This window comes from Macaca fascicularis, chromosome 9 (genome assembly GCF_037993035.2).
Source record: "Macaca fascicularis isolate 582-1 chromosome 9, T2T-MFA8v1.1".
NCBI classification, from domain to species: Eukaryota; Metazoa; Chordata; class Mammalia; order Primates; family Cercopithecidae; genus Macaca; species Macaca fascicularis.
The window spans coordinates 158,641-176,840 of NC_088383.1; the positions used below are offsets into that span (position 1 = coordinate 158,641).

Here is an 18,200-nt window from a genome sequence, read left to right on the forward strand (position 1 = left end):
GTGCAAAGAAAAAGTTTTGCCTTGAGGTCTTAACCCATACTTGTTTTTCTCCTGAGGTTTTAAGATTTTCTTAACTGCTTTTCTCTCCCCCAATCCTTGAGGAAGTTCTATCTTCATATCTTCTTAAAAGATATGGTTAAATTCAACACTGAAATATGAAAACATGCTTTCATATTTTTCTTTAAACTGAGGTATCTGACATTGGTGAAGAACTAACTGGGAGTATTGGTTTATTTTTATTTTTTTGAGACAGTCTTGCTGTGTTGCCCAGGCTGGAATGCAGTGGCACGATCTTGGCTCACTGCAGCCTCACCTCTTGGTTCACGCCATTCTCCTGCCTCAGCCTCCTGAGTAGCTGGGATTATAAGTGCCTGCCACCATGGCTGGTTCATTTTTGTATTAGTAGAGACGGGGTTTCAACATGTTGGCCAGGCTGGTCTTGAACTCCTGACCTCAGGTGATTCGCTCACCTTGGCCTCCCAAAGTGCTGGGATTACAGGCACGAGCCACCACACTCGGCCTGGGATATTCTTGATTATAATTGTAACATATCCCTTTAATAAAAACAAAACAGAACAACAACAACAAAACAGCTGTCTGAAAAGTCTCGAAATTAAAGAGCTCACTTGGACAGGGATTTGGACACCAGTTGAATGGCCCAGCACACCATAGTTACATGGGCCACTCGGCCTGTTAGGTCCTTAGCGTATTTGAAGTCATATGGATATTTGCATTTCTGCCTCTGGATATCGTGTTAGTATTCGGCTAGTGTTTGAGGGCCAGGCTCAGATCCGGGAAAACAAGAGCCCCTGCCCTCACGGCACTTCTCTTCCATGCGTGTGTGTCAGGAAAATAGAAAGCATAAGATATTTTTTTCAATGAGCTGGGAAGATGGAAAAACAAGCTTAAGATGTTGACTTGTTCAGAAGAAGGGAAGTGCAAGGAACACTCAGCTTTGTTGCTGCTGAAGGAGGCCCCTGGTGGAGGCTGTTTCAGAGGTGGGGTTTCTCTGAGAAAGGTGGTAAGAGGCAAATAGGATGCCCCATCTGGTTTGCCAGAGATGGGGAAAGTTAGTATCCCCAAAACAGCTTCAGCATTCTGGCAAAGCTTTGGAAAACCAGCTACGGTGTAGGACCTTGTTGGCCGCTGGGTAGAAGGAAAACATTGCTGGTCCTGAGGACTGTACTGTTGTTCCACTGCTATAAAGAACTATCTGAGGCTGGGTAATAAGGAAAAAAAATGTTTAATCGGCATACAGTTCTGTGGGTTGTACAGGCTTCTACATCTGGGGAAACTGACAATCAGAGTGGAAGGTGAAGGGGAGGCCGGCATGTCTTCACATGGCTGGAAGGGGAGAGAGAGTGAAGGGGAAGGTGCCATGCACTTCCAAACAACCAGATCTCAGGAGAACGATCATGAGGACAGCACTTGGGGGATTGTGCTAAACCATTAGAAACCACCCCCATGAGTCAATCACCTCCCACCAGGGCTCACCTCCAACATAGGGTTAGAGTTCAGCATGAGATTTGGGTGGGGACACACAGCCACACCATGTCAGGCTTCCCATTCTTCTCCTGCACGTGCTTCGCAAATGGTTCTGTCATTGGTTTTTGTTTCTGTTGATACATAATATACGTACATATTTTCAGAGTGCATGTGATACCTTGATTCACCCCTATATTGATGAAATCTGTGTACTTGGGATGTCTTTCACTTTAAATAGTTTCTTTTCCTTGTGCTGGTTATGTTAAGTTATTCTCTCCTAGCTGTTTTGAAATACACAGTAGATGACCCACTGCCATCCCCCTGCTGATTTATCAATAGTAGGTCTCGTGTTCCCATTAGGCTGTGTGTTTGTGCACATTACCAGCCTCTGCCCATCCTGCTTATGAGTGGGCTCTGCTGGGCCCTGTTGACCACCTACTTTTGGCCTCCATGAGATCTGCTCTCAGCTCCTGCTTATGAGTGAGAACATGAGCCGTTTCCTTGCTTGACTCGTTTGCTTAACGTAATGTCCTCCAACTCCATCCATGCTGCCGCGGATGACAGGGCTCTCCGCTGTGTGGTGGAGTATTGCTCCTGTGTGTGTTCGGGCCACGTTCCCTTCATCCCCTGTTGACGGGCACTCAGGTGATTCCAGACCTTGGCTACTGTGGATGGAAGCTGAGAGCAGTCACTGGCTTTATACTCGGGGGACGTGAGCCACTTTGATGTTCTCAAGCAGCCTATCCCCAAAGCCCTCCGTAGAATGCCGCATTCGTTTGTACTCATGGCTTCTTCCACTAGGATGAACAGCTGGGAAGGGGCTTTGAGTGAATGCTTGGGTTTCTGTCTTTAATTGGTACCCAGCTACACTGGCCAAGTAGGGGTCCCAGTGACCCTGGACACTACCTCACATAAGGTCCAAAGATGCAGTTAGGTTCTTTTTTTAACTTAAAAAAAAAATGCTTTTGACCTGGGTAAGCTATGGCATTATCAGTTAGAGTTTTTCTATATTGGAAAGGTGCATATTTTATTTTCTAAGAAGGAAAGAAATCCTGTTAAATACTCTAACCACAGATTAAATCATGTCAAGGAAAGAGGTACTATTTTGGGGGAAAATTACCCCTTCATGTCAAAGATCAAGGAGATGACTTACATTGTTTAATTGAGTTAATTATGAAATCTTAAGTGGTTTTAAGAAGATGAGCTGTGGATCCTACAAGACATGAGACTGATACTGATTTAATGTTAGTCAGCCCTGACAGAATGTGGCTAATATTTAAAGCTTGCTCCAGTATTGCTTGATAGATTGTAAGTTAATGTAAAGATCTGTTTGACGCTTTTATTTTACAAAATATTATTGAGAAAAAGTTTGACAGCCAAGGAACGGCCTTCAACCAATTTCTTCCTAATTTCTGTCACCAGAAAATTTTGTCCTGTTAATTCCAGAATTTACTTTTGGAAAGTTCCCGTAAGGAGAGCAGAGGTATTGGTGGTTGAATGGTGACTTGAATTTAGGTGAAGATCGTTAAATATTTCATAGTCATGTTTGTCTTGGTGGTTTTAGCAATTTTATATTAAACTTAGAACTGTGAGTCAAACCAAATGTGTTCTTTTGCTTTTGTGATACTCCTTTGTATGACTATACTGGTAAAGAATGATAAAATGTGTATTGGGTATTTTTTCTGTGTAGATATTAGGATTTTTAGGGGAACAAATTAATCATTCTTCTAATATACACTGTGTGTTGGGTCCTTTGTATATTAGTTGAATCACTCTAATGAGGACCACTTGAAAGTCTGTTTCTATAGCAGATCTTTTATATGTTGACTTGTGTTATGCAAAATCCTTCATCCTCTAAGAAGACTAAGCAATGGGTTGGAGGAAAGATTTAATCACCCATTAGGTCTATTCCGAATGCCCAGAATTGAATGCAAGTACTAATTATGTTTTTGAAGTGGTGTGTGTGTGTATGGGTGTGTGTAGTGGACTCCTTTTTAGGTCATGGGAGGGAGGTAAAGCGAAGATGAGATTTGCTGATGAACATTTGTGCACATGCTAGTGGAGAAGTCATATGACTTGACTGCACCTGCGTACTCTGATTTTGGTTTCGTTAGTGTCCGTAGCCACAAGCCTCAACTGCCTCTGGGACCCACCCTGAGGGGCTGTGGTGAGGGTTATTATAGAGTCGTGCGTCTTAGTGAAGGGCACAAACGGCCTTGTGGGCCTACTTTGGCTTTGTTTGAACGTCTAGATTGTTAAACTAAGTTTAACATTTTGAGGATTATAAATTGTGATTCTTGTCTAAGAAGAGGTTTCTGTTGTCTCTGAAGACAGGAGCCCCAATACAGAGGGTCCCTGGCTCCCAATTGTTACATATCTGATTTTTTTTTTCAACCTTGTGATGGTGTGAACTAGTCACACTCAGTGCATTGTTTGGCCCAAGATGGGCTGCCTCTGGATGAACCCGTTGTAAGTTGAAACTATGATGTCAAATGCACTTTCTATTTAGGATATTTTCAGCTTACGCTGGGTTTATTGGAACAGTTTCATCCCATGGTAAGTCAGGGAGCATATGTGCTCATAAAAGTGGAGACGATCTCATAGATACCGTGGGATATAATGTCTCTGATGTTATAGAGATACGATGAAAACAATCAAGTGGGACTTGGAAGCCTTGGAGGGACTCACATGGGCGGCTCCTGGAATGCAATCTTGAGCGCCACTGGCTTCTGGATGTGACATCTGTACCTTCTGCTTAGCCCAGTGTGTTATCGGCTGCTCTCGAGAGCAGAGAGGTCCAGCGTTCCTGTGTTTAGGTATTTGAGCTGCCTTAAGAGGCTAGGTCAATTCTCACTGGTGTCTTCAGGGCTTTAGGCCTTCTGAACAAGCAGGAGGAAGCACGACTTTGTAGAGCTTTGGAAATCTCAACGGACTTCAGGGCCATCCCCTTTGGCAGGAGAGAGCCCCACTGGAGGCGAGCAGGGTGCCGTGCGGGCCTCTGCTGGGCCCAGGCATGTACGGACGTTGTGAGGGCCACAGGACACAGATCGGTCTTGGTTCACAACTGGCGTCGATGGCCACGCAGCATTTCTGCGAGGTACATGAGTGCGGGGACTTGGGTTTTGGGGTGTGCGTCCTGGTTGCCTAGTTGCTTGGAAGACCCCCATTCAGACCCCAGCCTGAGTCACCGTGACAGGCCTCCTGCTTCACACGCCACACGGAAGCCGTGGCGTCGGTCACTGACGTCCACCGGGTGTCAGATGTGCGTGTGTATCTTCCTTGGTCTCGGGATGTGTCTTGTTTTGAGGTTATAGTAAACGTTCTTTACAAGGGGTTTTGGATTTTTTATGTTGTTTGCAAGGAGGCAGCAGGGAGTGCTTGAGCAATGAGATCCCCTTTCCAACCAATACAATTTCAGATCCCAGCAGGTAATTAAGGCAGCGGAGCTGTGGGATCACCTTTGCAACCAATGAGAATTCAGATCCCAGGAGGTAATGACGGCAGCGGGGCGGGTGGCAGAACCCTGAACTGTGGCTGTTTCTGGTGTCTTGCCCCGCGGACAGAGCGTGCTGGGGCCTCCGTGGTCCTCTGTGGGGTGAGTGGAGCGCATGAGCTGGGTGCTGCTGGGCCCTGGCTGGCTCCCCAGCCCGGGGTTTATGCAGGACTCGTTAGACAACTTGGAACCCAGAAAGCAGCACGAGGAGAACGGGATTGTGCCTTTCTGGATCCTTGGTGCTTCCCAGTCTCAGACACTGAGTAGGCTCTGAGGGGTCTCGCCGGGAAGACTTGCACAGTCGGCCCCCAGGATGGAGTGGGGCTGCAGCGGGTCTTGCAGGAGCTGGAAGTGGGGGTGAGTGTCTCGCAAGCGGGACCTTTCAAGTGGGCCCAGTAGGATGCATCTGTGGAAATGGTGCCACCTAACGCAGGGCTGCGGCCAGCAGGACCTGAAAGGCTACAGCGGGCTGTGTTTCTGCTCTCTCTCGAGTCTCTGCACGGTTTTCCTTGGTTTTTGTCTGTTTGGAGGACGCTTTCCCCTTTCTTGCGCTTACCTAGCCCTCTGAGCTTCTTTGTTGAGTATGACAAAGCCCTGAGAAGGCATTTTTATCGCATAATTGTGTTATCCTGGTGGCTGGATAAATGACCTGCAAATGTGGGTGACTCAGTAGCTCTGAGGGTGTTCAATATCCAAGACAGAGGTGGGAAGGAAATGTTCAGGCAGGCATCAGAGGATCTGTTCTCTGCTTTACACTGGGGCCCTGGTTTGCTGACAGTCTTCACACTCGATCCAAAATGGTGCGAAGGGCGGGCGTCAGTCAGTTGATCTTATTTGTGGTGGTGCTTATGGTGGGTTTTCCGTAAGGAATGTAGACTTTATTAGCTTTGGCAAGGGAATCCTGAGTGATAAATTGGAAGAATGTCTCAGGAAATTCTGGAACCTGCAGTGAATCTGGAATCTGTATGAAATTGAGATTTGGATTCTCACGATTTCCTAATGCTACCCCGAAACCCAGTAGTTGAGACAGTCGTAGAGCTTCAGTTGTGCTGCCCCGGTTCCCCATTTTAAAAGGAACACGTTGCTTTCCTCTAGAATGTTCTGAGCTCTGAGTGCTGCCGGCAGAGTGACCAGCTCTCTGCATCAGAGGGGAAGCCAGGGCTGCGTTCACGGCGTCGCGGCAGCCGGGAGCTGACCCTGGACCTCAGGCACGTGTGATGCTGACCATTTTCTGTAAACTCCAAGGGTGTAGTGGTCTCCTTGGCCCTTTACAGTCTTCTGAAGCTTTTGATGTGTCTGCACTTTGTAGATTTTTCAGAAGTAGACAGCCTTTTCCCACACCCTTGGGCTGAGTTTCGTCAGAGGCTGGTGTGTGGGAAGCACCACACCCACATTCTGACAGGGAAGACTCTGGTGCCCAACTGAGGTCAGAGTGGAAATTTGTTCTTCCTTCCCTCCAGTCTGGTCCAGCTGCTCCCTGCTTGGCCAGAAGAAAATCATGCTTATTCAAGTCATATAGGCAAACCCCCGAAGTCAAACATTTGTCTTTCTTCTTTTTTTTTTTTTTTTTTTTGAGACGGAGTCTCGCTCTGTCACCCAGGCTGGAGTGCAGTGGCCGGATCTCAGCTCACTGCAAGCTCCGCCTCCCGGGTTTACGCCATTCTCCGGCCTCAGCCTCCCGAGTAGCTGGGACTACAGGCGCCCGCCACCTCGCCGGGCTAGTTTTTTGTATTTCTTAATAGAGACGGGGTTTCACCGTGTTAGCCAGGATGGTCTCGATCTCCTGACCTCGTGATCCGCCCGTCTCGGCCTCCCAAAGTGCTGGGATTACAGGCTTGAGCCACCGCGCCCAGCCTTGTCTTTTTTCTTTAATATGCCCATTTAGTTTATATGGAATGATAGCTAGAGAAATGCCTTTTAGGGGAAAATTAATTTCCTTAATTACAGAGAACTTTTTGGATAAAAATCAGGAGGCTATTTTGTAATAAGATCTAGTTAAATACTACAGTGGAAAGCTCCTTATATTTGATCTTACACTTGGGCCCTGTGTGCGTGTCCGCATGCTCGTGCTCATGACGCCAGGCGCAGATGTGAACTACAGGCACAGTACATACTTTCTGGTTGCTTCTTTGAACGTCTTATTGCTTGACCTCTCCGACTCAAATGTTGAGTTATGCTGATTCTGTTCAGAATGTTTATCCCTCCGTCTAGGGTCCAGTCGTCTTTCAGGGAGGAACCGTCTTCCTCATCTCTGTCTCCTACAGTATTGTATATTTAATAGTCAAATATTTATAGGTTACATGGGTGACTGATCTGTTCATTAGGAGGAAAACAATGCCAATTTTCACATCATTAGAATGGACTTGTTAAATGATTGTTAGTCTAATGAAGTTTCCATGGCAAAAGAGGCTTTGCAGATGTGAGTGTAACGGACAGTGAGATGGGAGAGGACCCTGGGTTGTCCAGGTGGGTCCAGTGTCTTCACATGTGCCTTTTGAGAAGGCAGTACGAGGGTCTGCCTCAGAGGAGGAGACCTGAGGACGAGATAGAGGCCAGAGGGCTGTGAGGGTGAGGGCGAGTGTGGGGCAGGGGCAGGGTCCGGAGGGGTGCAGGGCTGAGGCCGGGGCAGTGGTAGGAGGGGTGTGGGGCTGTGAGTCAAGCTGCATGGTGGCTTCTATGAATTGGGAGACTCCAGGCAGGAATACAAGCTACTGACCCCTTGACTTCAGCCCTGGGACTCCTGACTTCCAGGGCTGAGAGGAGGTTTGCATTTGTGGTAATTTGTTGCAGCAGCAATAGGAAGCTAATGCATTGTATCTGTTCTTCACCTCCAAACCTTTGAAAAGTGACCCTGTTGTATCGGCCTTTTGTGTGCCCTAAATTCTAATGAGATGGTTTGTAGGAAATAATGGACACAAACGATGGCAGAACACAAAGTTGGACAGAAGCAGTGTCTTCTGTGGTTCTGTAGTTTGGGTCTGGGAAGTTAGATTTTGGTCAGAGTGTGTGGTCTTGTTCAGCGTATACCTGGAGTACTTGTTCAGAGCTCCTGGGGGAGTGGTCTTTAACACTGTTAGGATTAAAACTCCAAGCACATCAGGGCCAGAGTTCCTGAGTCAGTGTTAGGCGACCTTTGAATAAGAGTTGGCATGTAGAATCTGCCCACTTTACTAGTATGAAGCAGCAAAATCTTTTTTTTTTATTTTTTGAGATGGAGTCTCGTTCTGTCACCCAGACTGGAGTACAGTGGCGAGGCCTCGGCTCACTGCAACCTCCGCCGCCTGTGCTCAAGTGAGTCTCCTGCTTTAGCCTCCAAATTGCATGATTTATTTTCCTGTTTTATATACTTAGTATGTGAAAACTCTGCAAACTTTATTAATACAAATGACATGCCAGAACTTAGGAGAATCTGGTATTTTCCCATGCAAATTAGTAGTGATGTGGAATTCCTGGGCTGATTTGGTTTTATAAGACATGGGGCAGATTCTTTGCCTTATTTCTGTGGAACTAACAATTGTTAATCACCCAGCACTCTTACCTCCCCCAACAGCTCAGGTGAGGGGGGTGTTACCCCCACTGTCGTGATGAGAGGCAGGAGACTGAGGCTTAGATGAGCAGGTGACACATTACTGTCCAGCCCCACCCACCCTGTAGTTTCCTGCCATGGCTCAGCTGTCTTCCTGCAAGAAAGGCCAGACACCCTGGTGCTGGGTAGAATTCCTTGTGAACCCCTTTCCATCCTCCAGGGAGTTCTTGCTTTACGGTGGTGGCTCATGGGGAGTCCTCTGGCCCACTGAGAAAGTGACTCGTGTTGTGACATTACTGTCTCTGTCCGGCTGCTGTCGATTGGGTGATTTGTAAAGAGACATTTATTGCTCACAGCTCTGGAAGCTGGAAAGTCCAAGGTCAAGGCAGTCCAAGGTCAAGGCACCTGCACATCTGGTGCCCCAGGGCCTGTGGCTCACAGACGGCAGCATCTCAACAGGTGTTGCGTGGCAGCGGTCGTCTCGTCAGAACTCACGTGGTGGAGGAGCAGGAGGGCTCCTCTAGGCCTCCCAACAAGGACACCAACCCCAGTCCTGAGAGCAGGACTTCCCAAAGGCCCCACCTCTTAATGTATCCCTTCGGAGATGGTTTCAGCATGAGGTTTTGGGGACATTCAGGCCAGAGCCATTGCTCTGCTGTAGTGTTAGGGCTGCATGGCATCATTACTGCAGCAGAGCCACAGCTTCTTATCTGCATTTGCTGCAGGAGGAAGACGCAGGTGCCTGTGCAAGTTGGGGTTCGGTGCAAGAAGTGGAGACTCTCTGGGAATCTTAGCAGGAGGAACTTAAGGGCTTTGAGAACTGACACTTTAGGACTGTAGTTTTCTTCAGACTGTAAAAACCTTGGTGTGTGACAATACTGAACATTGCCTGAGCCCTGTGATCCTGTAAAACAGTGATTGTTAAGACATTCCCCCACCCCACAACTGCGCCCCCACTTTTACTGCAAGAAGCCCCTTCCCATGTGGCTTAGGCTGACTGGCGGATGACCATTTACCGAGGACAAGACCAGATACAGGCCTTCAAACCCCACTTCTCAGCCTTATAAGTGATTAGCTAAACTGCCTGTTCCCACTGATCAATCACTTCCCACCTTGAAATGGTTCTTCGTGGTGCAGTTGCGACTAGGAGGGTGGACTTGTCTTTGACTGTCGCCTTCCACAGAGGACAGTTAGGGTGGGCAGGAAAGAATTCTCTGCTACAGGTCTGCATTCCTGGCTGTTTCCAGAAGTGGGAATTCTGGTGCCGTGGAGTCTGCGAATGGATTTCTAGTGTCCCAGCTTCAGGTGGAGTTGAAATTGAGTGAGGCAACCCACCACACCCATCTGGAGCCAGGAACTAGAGCCATTTTTAAAGTGGCAGTTTCTCCATAAGATTACCCAAAAAATGCGCTCAGCACGTTTCTTTCTTTCTCATATGCATTTGGCCATCTAAAATGGAAATGGTGGTTTTTTGAAGCATGGATGTAGTTTTAAAATTTGAGTATTGTAAACCTTAATGTAGCTTCTTAAAATGTTTGCCTGATTATCTGGAGATTTACTAAACCTTTGGAGTGGTAATAATGAGTTGATCTATATGACTTTGCTTTCTATGATGCAATGAAAGTACTCTAATTAAAACCTCTGCAGTTGGGTCAGCAGGCGATTGGCCAAAACAAATTCTGCTTTTTGGGTTTCTTTAACCAAACAAGGGAGTAGAGTGTAGGCTGAAGTGGCAAATTCATTTCAGAGCACGCCAGAGCCCTCAATGATTCAGCAGCCTTCTCAGGTGAACGTGTAACGTGCCGTGAGTCTTGGCAAGCCTGGCTACTGAAGTGTGCACGTGACACCACAGAGCCACACCTAGGAAGATGTGGTTTCTGTAACAAGCTTTGGAAAACCAAAGTTCAACTAAATTATCCAACTTTGTTACAGAAAAAGCTTAGACCAGATGGCCAAAGACCTGATTGTTTCATGGTTGAGACATGGTTATAAAATCGCCCTTACTTGGTGCCAATCAGTGTTGGTCCACAGTGATACTCCTCCAACCTCACTGAATAGTTTGGAGACTGATATGAGACTGTGAAAATCTCCTTAAGGTGAAAAGGGCTCTGGGGCACCCGGGAATATCCGCACACCCGTGGCCATTCCCCTATAAGGTGGAGAGGACGGCTGGGTCACGCGGGAGCATCAGCACACCCGTGGCCATCCTCTTTAAGACGGAAAGGGCTGCTGGGGTGCCCCGCAATATCTGCATACCCGCGGCCATTGTGGCTGTCCCCCTTTCTGCTCAGTCACCTCTGTGTTCCCGCATTCAGGCTTTGGGACACTCATGAACAGCTCATCCCCTGGGCTGGTGAGGAAGGAGTGGGAGGTTGTTCTGAGGCTCTGTCACTGTCTGCCCTGTCATGAGCTGGGCAAGGCAGTGGCAGTGACCCTGGAGGAGTCTGGTCAGTGAGGGCTCCGGCAGGAAGTGCTGAGGCTTGAGGTGACTCTGCCAGTCGTAACCAAATGTCTTCCCTCTTATTTCCATGATTCCTTCTAGTTCTGCACCTTGCACTGCAGAGTCTCTGTGTATCTATAAATACACATGAGTTACGATACAGGTGTCTCTTTCCCCTCTGTCTGCGGCTGGGCCCAGGGAGTGAAGTGCAAGACCCCCTTACTGCTGGATGCCCACCAGCACGAGGCACTGCCTGCCCTGCTGACGAATGCCTACAGCGAGTCCTGGAAGCTGCCTCCTGAGCACCTGGCCTGTTGACGGTGTATACGGGAGACAACGGAGCTCCCCTTGCCCCACCCTGAGCAGAGACTGGGGAGGCGGCGGCAGCACTGCCCCCATGGTGCATCCTTGGTGCATGGAGGAAAGTCTGTTCATGCTTAAAACACAGCCCATCCTCTCAAAAGCAGGATGACAACCCCATTTACTTCTGGAATCTTAAAAAAGGGCCCGTCTCTTTGAGAGAAGAACATGGCATGTATGTGTGTACCTCCTTTGTTTTTTTTTTTTGAGACAGTTTCCCTCTGTCACCCAGGCTGGAGTGCGGTGGTGAGATCTCAGCTCACTGCAAGCTCTGCCTCCCGGGTTCATGCAATTCTCCAGCCTCAGCCTCCCAAGTAGCTGGGACTACAGGCACCCGCCACCACGCCTGGCTAATTGTTTGTATTTTTAGTAGAGACGGGGTTTCACCGTGTTAGCCAGGATGGTCTCGGTTTCCTGACCTCGTGATCTGCCAACCTCGGCCTCCCAAAGTGCTGGGATTATAGGTGTGAGCCACCACGCCGGGCCGTATGTGTGTACCTCTTTACAAGTCTTGCCTGACCTTCGCATTTAAAAATTACTGGAAAACTTAAGGATGTAACTGACAAGAACTTTATAGGTTTCTCCAAGTAAAAATTTGGAAAAGTTAAGTGAACCCATAATGTGTTTTATTTCTATGAGTCCCACACTTGGATTTTTAAATGTGGGCAAAACATCTGTATGTTCTTCAGCCTGATTTCCGTGGAATCGTGAATGAAACGTGCTGAAGTTGCCGTGCGGATTTTGTTATGTGGCGGTGACAAGTGGGGCTGGTCATTAAACAACTGGAGGAACCCTGTCCTTTCTGTGCTCCTGTTGGACACTAGGCACGTGCTTGGGTGTTTTCTGTGTGTGTGGACAAGACGACGACAGAATTTCCAGATTCACACGGTGGTATCTTCTCCCTTTTCTGTTAAAACGTGTCTTCTGCTGCTTCTACATAGACCAAGTGTTTCTTTCTCTCGCCTGTCTACATAAACGCTGTTTAACAAAAACCGTATTGTAGACATGTGAAACTGAATTCCACATGATCAAGCAGATAGAGATGACTGAGTACACTGTTTTGTGGAAGGAAGGTTTAAAATGATTTTTAGCTTTTTCCCTGAAATAGGGAATACTTTTAACTTTTTCCCTGAGATAGGGAATAATGAAATGGGAAAATAATTAAATTTTCCCATGTAATTGTTAGATTATATTTAATTATTAGATTATTCATGTATTGCAAGGGAAAAAGGAACTAGATCACCCCATGTACCCAAATGAAAATTTAAAGCGTATGGGCGAGTTCATTTGAACTCCTTTAATTTGTTTTTGTTTGTTTGTTTTTGACAGTCTCACTCTGTTTCTCAGGCTGGGTGCAGTAGTGCAATGACAGCTCACTGCAACCCCAACGTTCTAGGCTCAAGTGATTCTCCTGCGTCAGCCTCCCCAACTGCTGGGATTTACAGGCGTTAACCACCACACACAGCTTATCACCTCTTGGAGACTAGCTTTGAGTTTGGGCATTCACTGAACTATATTTTAGTTAATTCTCAAAGTTTGTCACTGTTTATCTTTAATTTGCTAAAAATCTACATGTATTGTAAAATGCGTTACATTTCCTTAGCATTCACGGATTCCCTGTTAGTGGGGCAGAGACACAGAAGGGCAGAAGGCGTTCGGACATCATCAGGGTTGCAGTTGAGTCCTTGCCCCGAACACACTGGAGCTCTGGGCTCTGTGGTCCCACGGGGGTCCTCTGTCCACTGAGGGGGACGGGTTACCTGGAAGGTCCCTCCAGCCTCTGCAATTTTGCCCTTTTCAGGTTAACATCTCATCATTGTCCTGGACAGCACTGCCTTTCGTTCACTGATCCACGGGTGAACAGCTGGTCAGTGGCCAGTGCTGCTTCCTTCAGCTGGGAGGTGGTGATGTGATAACACTTCCGTGGAATTTGGTTCTTGGTGTATTAAGGGTTCAGTTGTATGTTTCTTTTTAATCTGCACCTCTGAATTGGTCTTTTGATTGCAAAGAGATTGCTTACTGGATTTGTTTCTGAATATTTGGTGGATAACAGGAGAACCTTGCTTATCTGTGTGTTCATTTAGTGTGTTTTTGCCAGGCATTTATATGGTTGTGTTAGCCCTCAGCCCACTTTCTGTGTGTGGTGGAGTCATTGAAATCATGTATGTGAAGTCTCTCCTCTTTTAAGGCCAGAGGACGTGGGGTGGTGTCTCCCTAAACTAGGGGGAAATGGCATTGTTCTGCCCTCCTCCCTGGGAATGCTGGTGTTTCCAGGTCTCTGAACTTGGCTCCCACACTGGGAGAGTAGCTGTGGCTTCTGGAGCCCGTTTTGTGCGGGACTGACTCCTTCACTTGCTTTATTCCCCACTGTCTTTGCTGCTTGATGACGCAGGGATGAGGGAGTTGGGCCCAGGGGCCTTGCCTGTGCCTGAAGGGCCCGATGCAGAAAACTCCTCATGGGAAGGATGTTCCTTGAGGGCAGCTTTTGGAGTCTTTTCCTACTTTTAACTGAGAAGCAGCTATTCACATGGTTCTATTCTGCTGGTGTGTTTCAAAATAACTGGTGTAGAGTTGTGAAGATGTCCGAGACACCCATGATCCACTCCGGGCCAGTGCAGGACATTGAGCTCAGAATCCTTCAGACCATTCAGATGCCAAAGATTCTTGCTTGGTTATTCTCAAACTTATGAGAATCTAAAACGCGAGCCACGGTATGGATTTTCTCTTGAGCCCCCATGACTTTGCCTTGTATTTTGGGCATGAATGACTTCATCAAGGGGAAAGAATTTGAGGAAGGAGCCTCTGAGGCTAGGAGGGGGTGGGAAGGGGCGGGGGGAAGAGGAGGGAAAAGGAGCTATAGAGGGAGGAGCCAGGCTGGGGCTGGGGCGTCTCCCCATGATGCTCCCCCACCCCTGGCGCGAGGCCCCAGAGACTGACTGATTTTCCCACAGGAAATGTGTATGATTGCATGTCTGTTTTGTGTGCTGGCCATTTGGATTGAGGGAATGTCTGTGTTGTGATTCCTTATTGATTCGAAGGTTGGAAAGGTTTGTGCTCAATACAGGGGTCTCTTGGTGCGATGGGAAAATGTGATCGCAGCCGCCTTCGGGGTGGGGAGAGCCCTCGAGGCCCTCAGTGGTGGCCGGTGTCAGCCTTCGCTTCCCTGGGTGAGCTGCCCTCAGGGTGCGAAGGGAGGTCCTCGGTGGTGGCCGCTGTTGGCCTTCGCCTCCCTGGGTGAGGGCTGCTCCATCCCCGGCTCTCCGACTCCTTGCCTGGCACCTTCCTCGTTGGAGGCCGTGATCCATCAACTTTGTCCACGCGTGTCCTGCAGACTAATGCTGACTGGAGGTTCAGGAGTGGTCAGAAGAGGCCAGAGGAGGCCCTCGTGATGCGAAGCTAAACGTTTAATGATGGCGCTGTTGAGTGCATGAGCCGCGTCAGCCCAAGAGTCTGGGTAAGAGGGAACCCCGCGGGGTGGAGGGAAGACTGGACAGATGGGTGCTTTCCTCGGCCCCTGGGAGCACGGCCAGGTCCACGCTCAGACCTCCTGGTTTCTCCCATATTTCCATCAATAGCAAGGGAAGGACTCGGGGCAGAAGTAGTTCAAGGGCCTCTAAAGACTTATGTAATTGTTAATAGGCCTACTTTTATGCTTTCTTATGTATTAAGAGCAAATCATGATACAAACTCATTTCTGTTTGAAGAAATCTTTGCTGCTCTCATTTTTGTGGCAAGCAACATTGATTCTTTGCTTAGTGAGCGTTAGTGCCCTCCTGCCCAGTGCTGCTGCCTGGCGTGTCCTCGCACACACCTCTGTCCATTGGTCTCCGTTCACCTTTCCGCCTAGAATTGTAGGAGGGGCGCTGGGATCTTAGGGCTAGAAAGAAATTCTGAAGACCACTTTTAGGGGCGGCTTTTAGTCAGGGCTTCCAGAGAGACAGCCAGCCGGGTGTGCGTGTGTCTCCAGGGCGAGGCTTGCTGCAGGGGCTACAGAGTCCAAGAAGCCCCAGGACCCACAGGCTGCAAGCTAGAGTCCTGGGAGGGTGTGGCTTGAAGACTTGAGAAGCGGAGGGTGCGGATCCCACCGTGGTCTGAGGAGCTGAGACCCAGAAGCACGGGCTGCAGAAGACAGATGTCACTGGCCCATCAGCCAGACAGGTGGAGTGAACCCAGTTTTCCCCGCCTTGCTGTTTTACTCGGGCCCTGGGTGGATAGGGTGGTGCCCCCCACGCCGGCGAGGATGGGTCTCCACTCAGTCCAGAGGCAAACATGCATCTCACACAGAAATAATGCAGAACCAGCCATCTGGGCACCCCGGGCACGCTCAGGTTGATGCACAAAACCAACGCCGCGCGTGGCCCTGACATCTGTGTGTTCGCATCACTCCACACACATTGCTCAGTCATCGCCTCGGTGAGTTTGTAAGCTCGTTGTGTGGTTCTGGGGCTTTTTGTCCTTGGTGATGACAGGCTCCCCACTGCCCCAGCTCAAGTATGGAAGGTGATGGCACCAACGGCTCCTTGTTTCTCAGACACTTGAGTGGGTGCTCTGTGCATAGCCAGTTTCACCTGCAGCAGCATCTGTTCCCTATGCCGATTCCATTCGGAGTATGTGCCTCCCTTCTGTTGAGGGTGCAGCCTTCTTTCAGGGAAGAACTGTGTCCTGTTCGCCTATATCGCCTGTGGTGTATCTCATGGCTGAATAAGTAGCTATAGGATACCTCGGTGGCTGAATGATAGGTTCATTGGAAGGAAAACTTTATGTATTTTTTTCTTTTTGGGATGGAGTTTCACACTCAACGCCCAGGCTGACGTGCAATGGCACGATCTTGGCTCATTGCAAACTCTCCCTCCCGGGTTCAAGTGATTCTCCTCCCTCAGCCTCCCAAGTAACTGGGGCTACAGGCTTCCGCCACCATGCCTGGCTAATTTTCGTATTTTCGTTAGAGAAGGGGTTTCACCATGTTGGCCAGGCTGGCCTTAAACTCTTGACCTCAGGTGATGCGCCCACCTCGGCCACCCAAAGTGCTGGGATTACGGCCATGAGCTTCTGCACCCAGGAACTTAATACCGTTGTTTTTTTTCCTTTAAATCGTAATGGGCTTGTTAAATGCTTACTTTTTTTTTTTTTTTTAATTTATTATTATTATACTTTAAGTTCTAGGGTACATGTGCATAACGTGCAGGTTTGTTACATATGTATACTTGTGCCTTGTTGGTGTGCTGCACCCATCAACTCGTCAGCACCCATCAACTCGCCATTTACATCGGGTATAACTCCCAATGCAATCCCTCCCCCCTCCCCCCTCCCAATGATAGGCCCCGGTGTGTGATGTTCCCCTTCCCGAGTCCAAGTGATCTCATTGTTCAGTTCCCACCTATGAGTGAGAACATGCGGTGTTTGGTTTTCTCTTCTTGTGATAGTTTGCTAAGAAGGATGGTTTCCAGCTGCATCCATGTCCCTACAAAGGACACAAACTCATCCTTTTTGATGGCTGCATAGTATTCCATGGTGTATATGTGCCACATTTTCTTAATCCAGTCTGTCACTGATGGACATTTGGGTTGATTCCAAGTCTTTGCTATTGTGAATAGTGCCGCAATAAACATACGTGTGCATGTGTCTTTATAGCAGCATAATTTATAATCCTTTGGGTATATACCCAGTAATGGGATGGCTGGGTCATATGGTACATCTAGTTCTAGATCCTTGAGGAATCGCCATACTGTTTTCCATAATGGTTGAACTGGTTTACAATCCCACCAACAGTATAAAAGTGTTCCTATTTCTCCACATCCTCTCCAGCACCTGTTGTTTCCTGACTTTTTAATGATCGCCATTCTAACTGGTGTGAGATGGTATCTCATTGTGGTTTTGATTTGCATTTCTCTGATGGCCAGTGATGATGAGCATTTTTTCATGTGTCTGTTGGCTGTATGAATGTCTTCTTTTGAGAAATGTCTGTTCATATCCTTTGCCCACTTTTTGATGGGGTTGTTTGTTTTTTTCTTGTAAATTTGTTTGAGTTCTTTGTAGGTTCTGGATATTAGCCCTTTGTCAGATGAGTAGATTGCAAAAATTTTCTCCCATTCTGTAGGTTGCCTGTTCACTCTGATGGTAGTTTCTTTTGCTGTGCAGAAGCTCTTTAGTTTAATGAGATCCCATTTGTCAATTTTGGCTTTTGCTGCCGTTGCTTTTGGTGTTTTAGACATGAAATCTTTGCCCATGCCTATGTCCTGAATGGTACTACCTAGGTTTTCCTCTAGGATTTTTATGGTACTAGGTCTAACATTTAAGTCTCTAATCCATCTTGAATTAATTTTCGTATGAAAAAACTGCTTTAAAGTTCATATGGAACCAAAAAAGAGCCCGCATCTCCAAGACAATCCTAAGTCAAAAGAACAAAGCTGGAGGCATCACGCTACCTGACTTCAAACTATACTACAAGGCTACAGTAACCAAAACAGCATGGTACTGGTACCAAAACAGAGATATAGACCAATGGAACAGAACAGAGTCCTCAGAAATAATACCACACATCTACAGCCATCTGATCTTTGACAAACCTGAGAGAAACAAGAAATGGGGAAAGGATTTCCTATTTAATAAATGGTGCTGGGAAAATTGGCTAGCCATAAGTAGAAAGCTGAAACTGGATCCTTTCCTTACTCCTTATACGAAAATTAAATGCTTACGTTAATGTTTATTTTTAAAAATGTTATCTGTGACCTTTCAGCTTTTCATAGCACTTCTCGTGTGAATATTTTAAAAAGGCCCTTTAGTCGTGGGGGAGAAGGAGGTTATCCCTTTCAGCAGAGGGAGATGGAAGAACAGGCCCTGGTGGGTCTGAGCACAGGCAGTCACCCCAGCCTTGGTGCTTGCTTAGGTCTGTTCTC

The 18,200-nt window shown here is 47.7% G+C and overlaps 1 long non-coding RNA gene across 6 annotated transcripts in view; it reads left to right on the plus strand.

Annotated features, from left to right (window-relative positions):
* LOC135964982 (uncharacterized) overlaps positions 1-18,200 on the plus strand; it is a 144,124-nt gene that overhangs the window by 7,029 nt on the left and 118,895 nt on the right. The gene's annotated exons all lie outside the window — the stretch shown is intronic.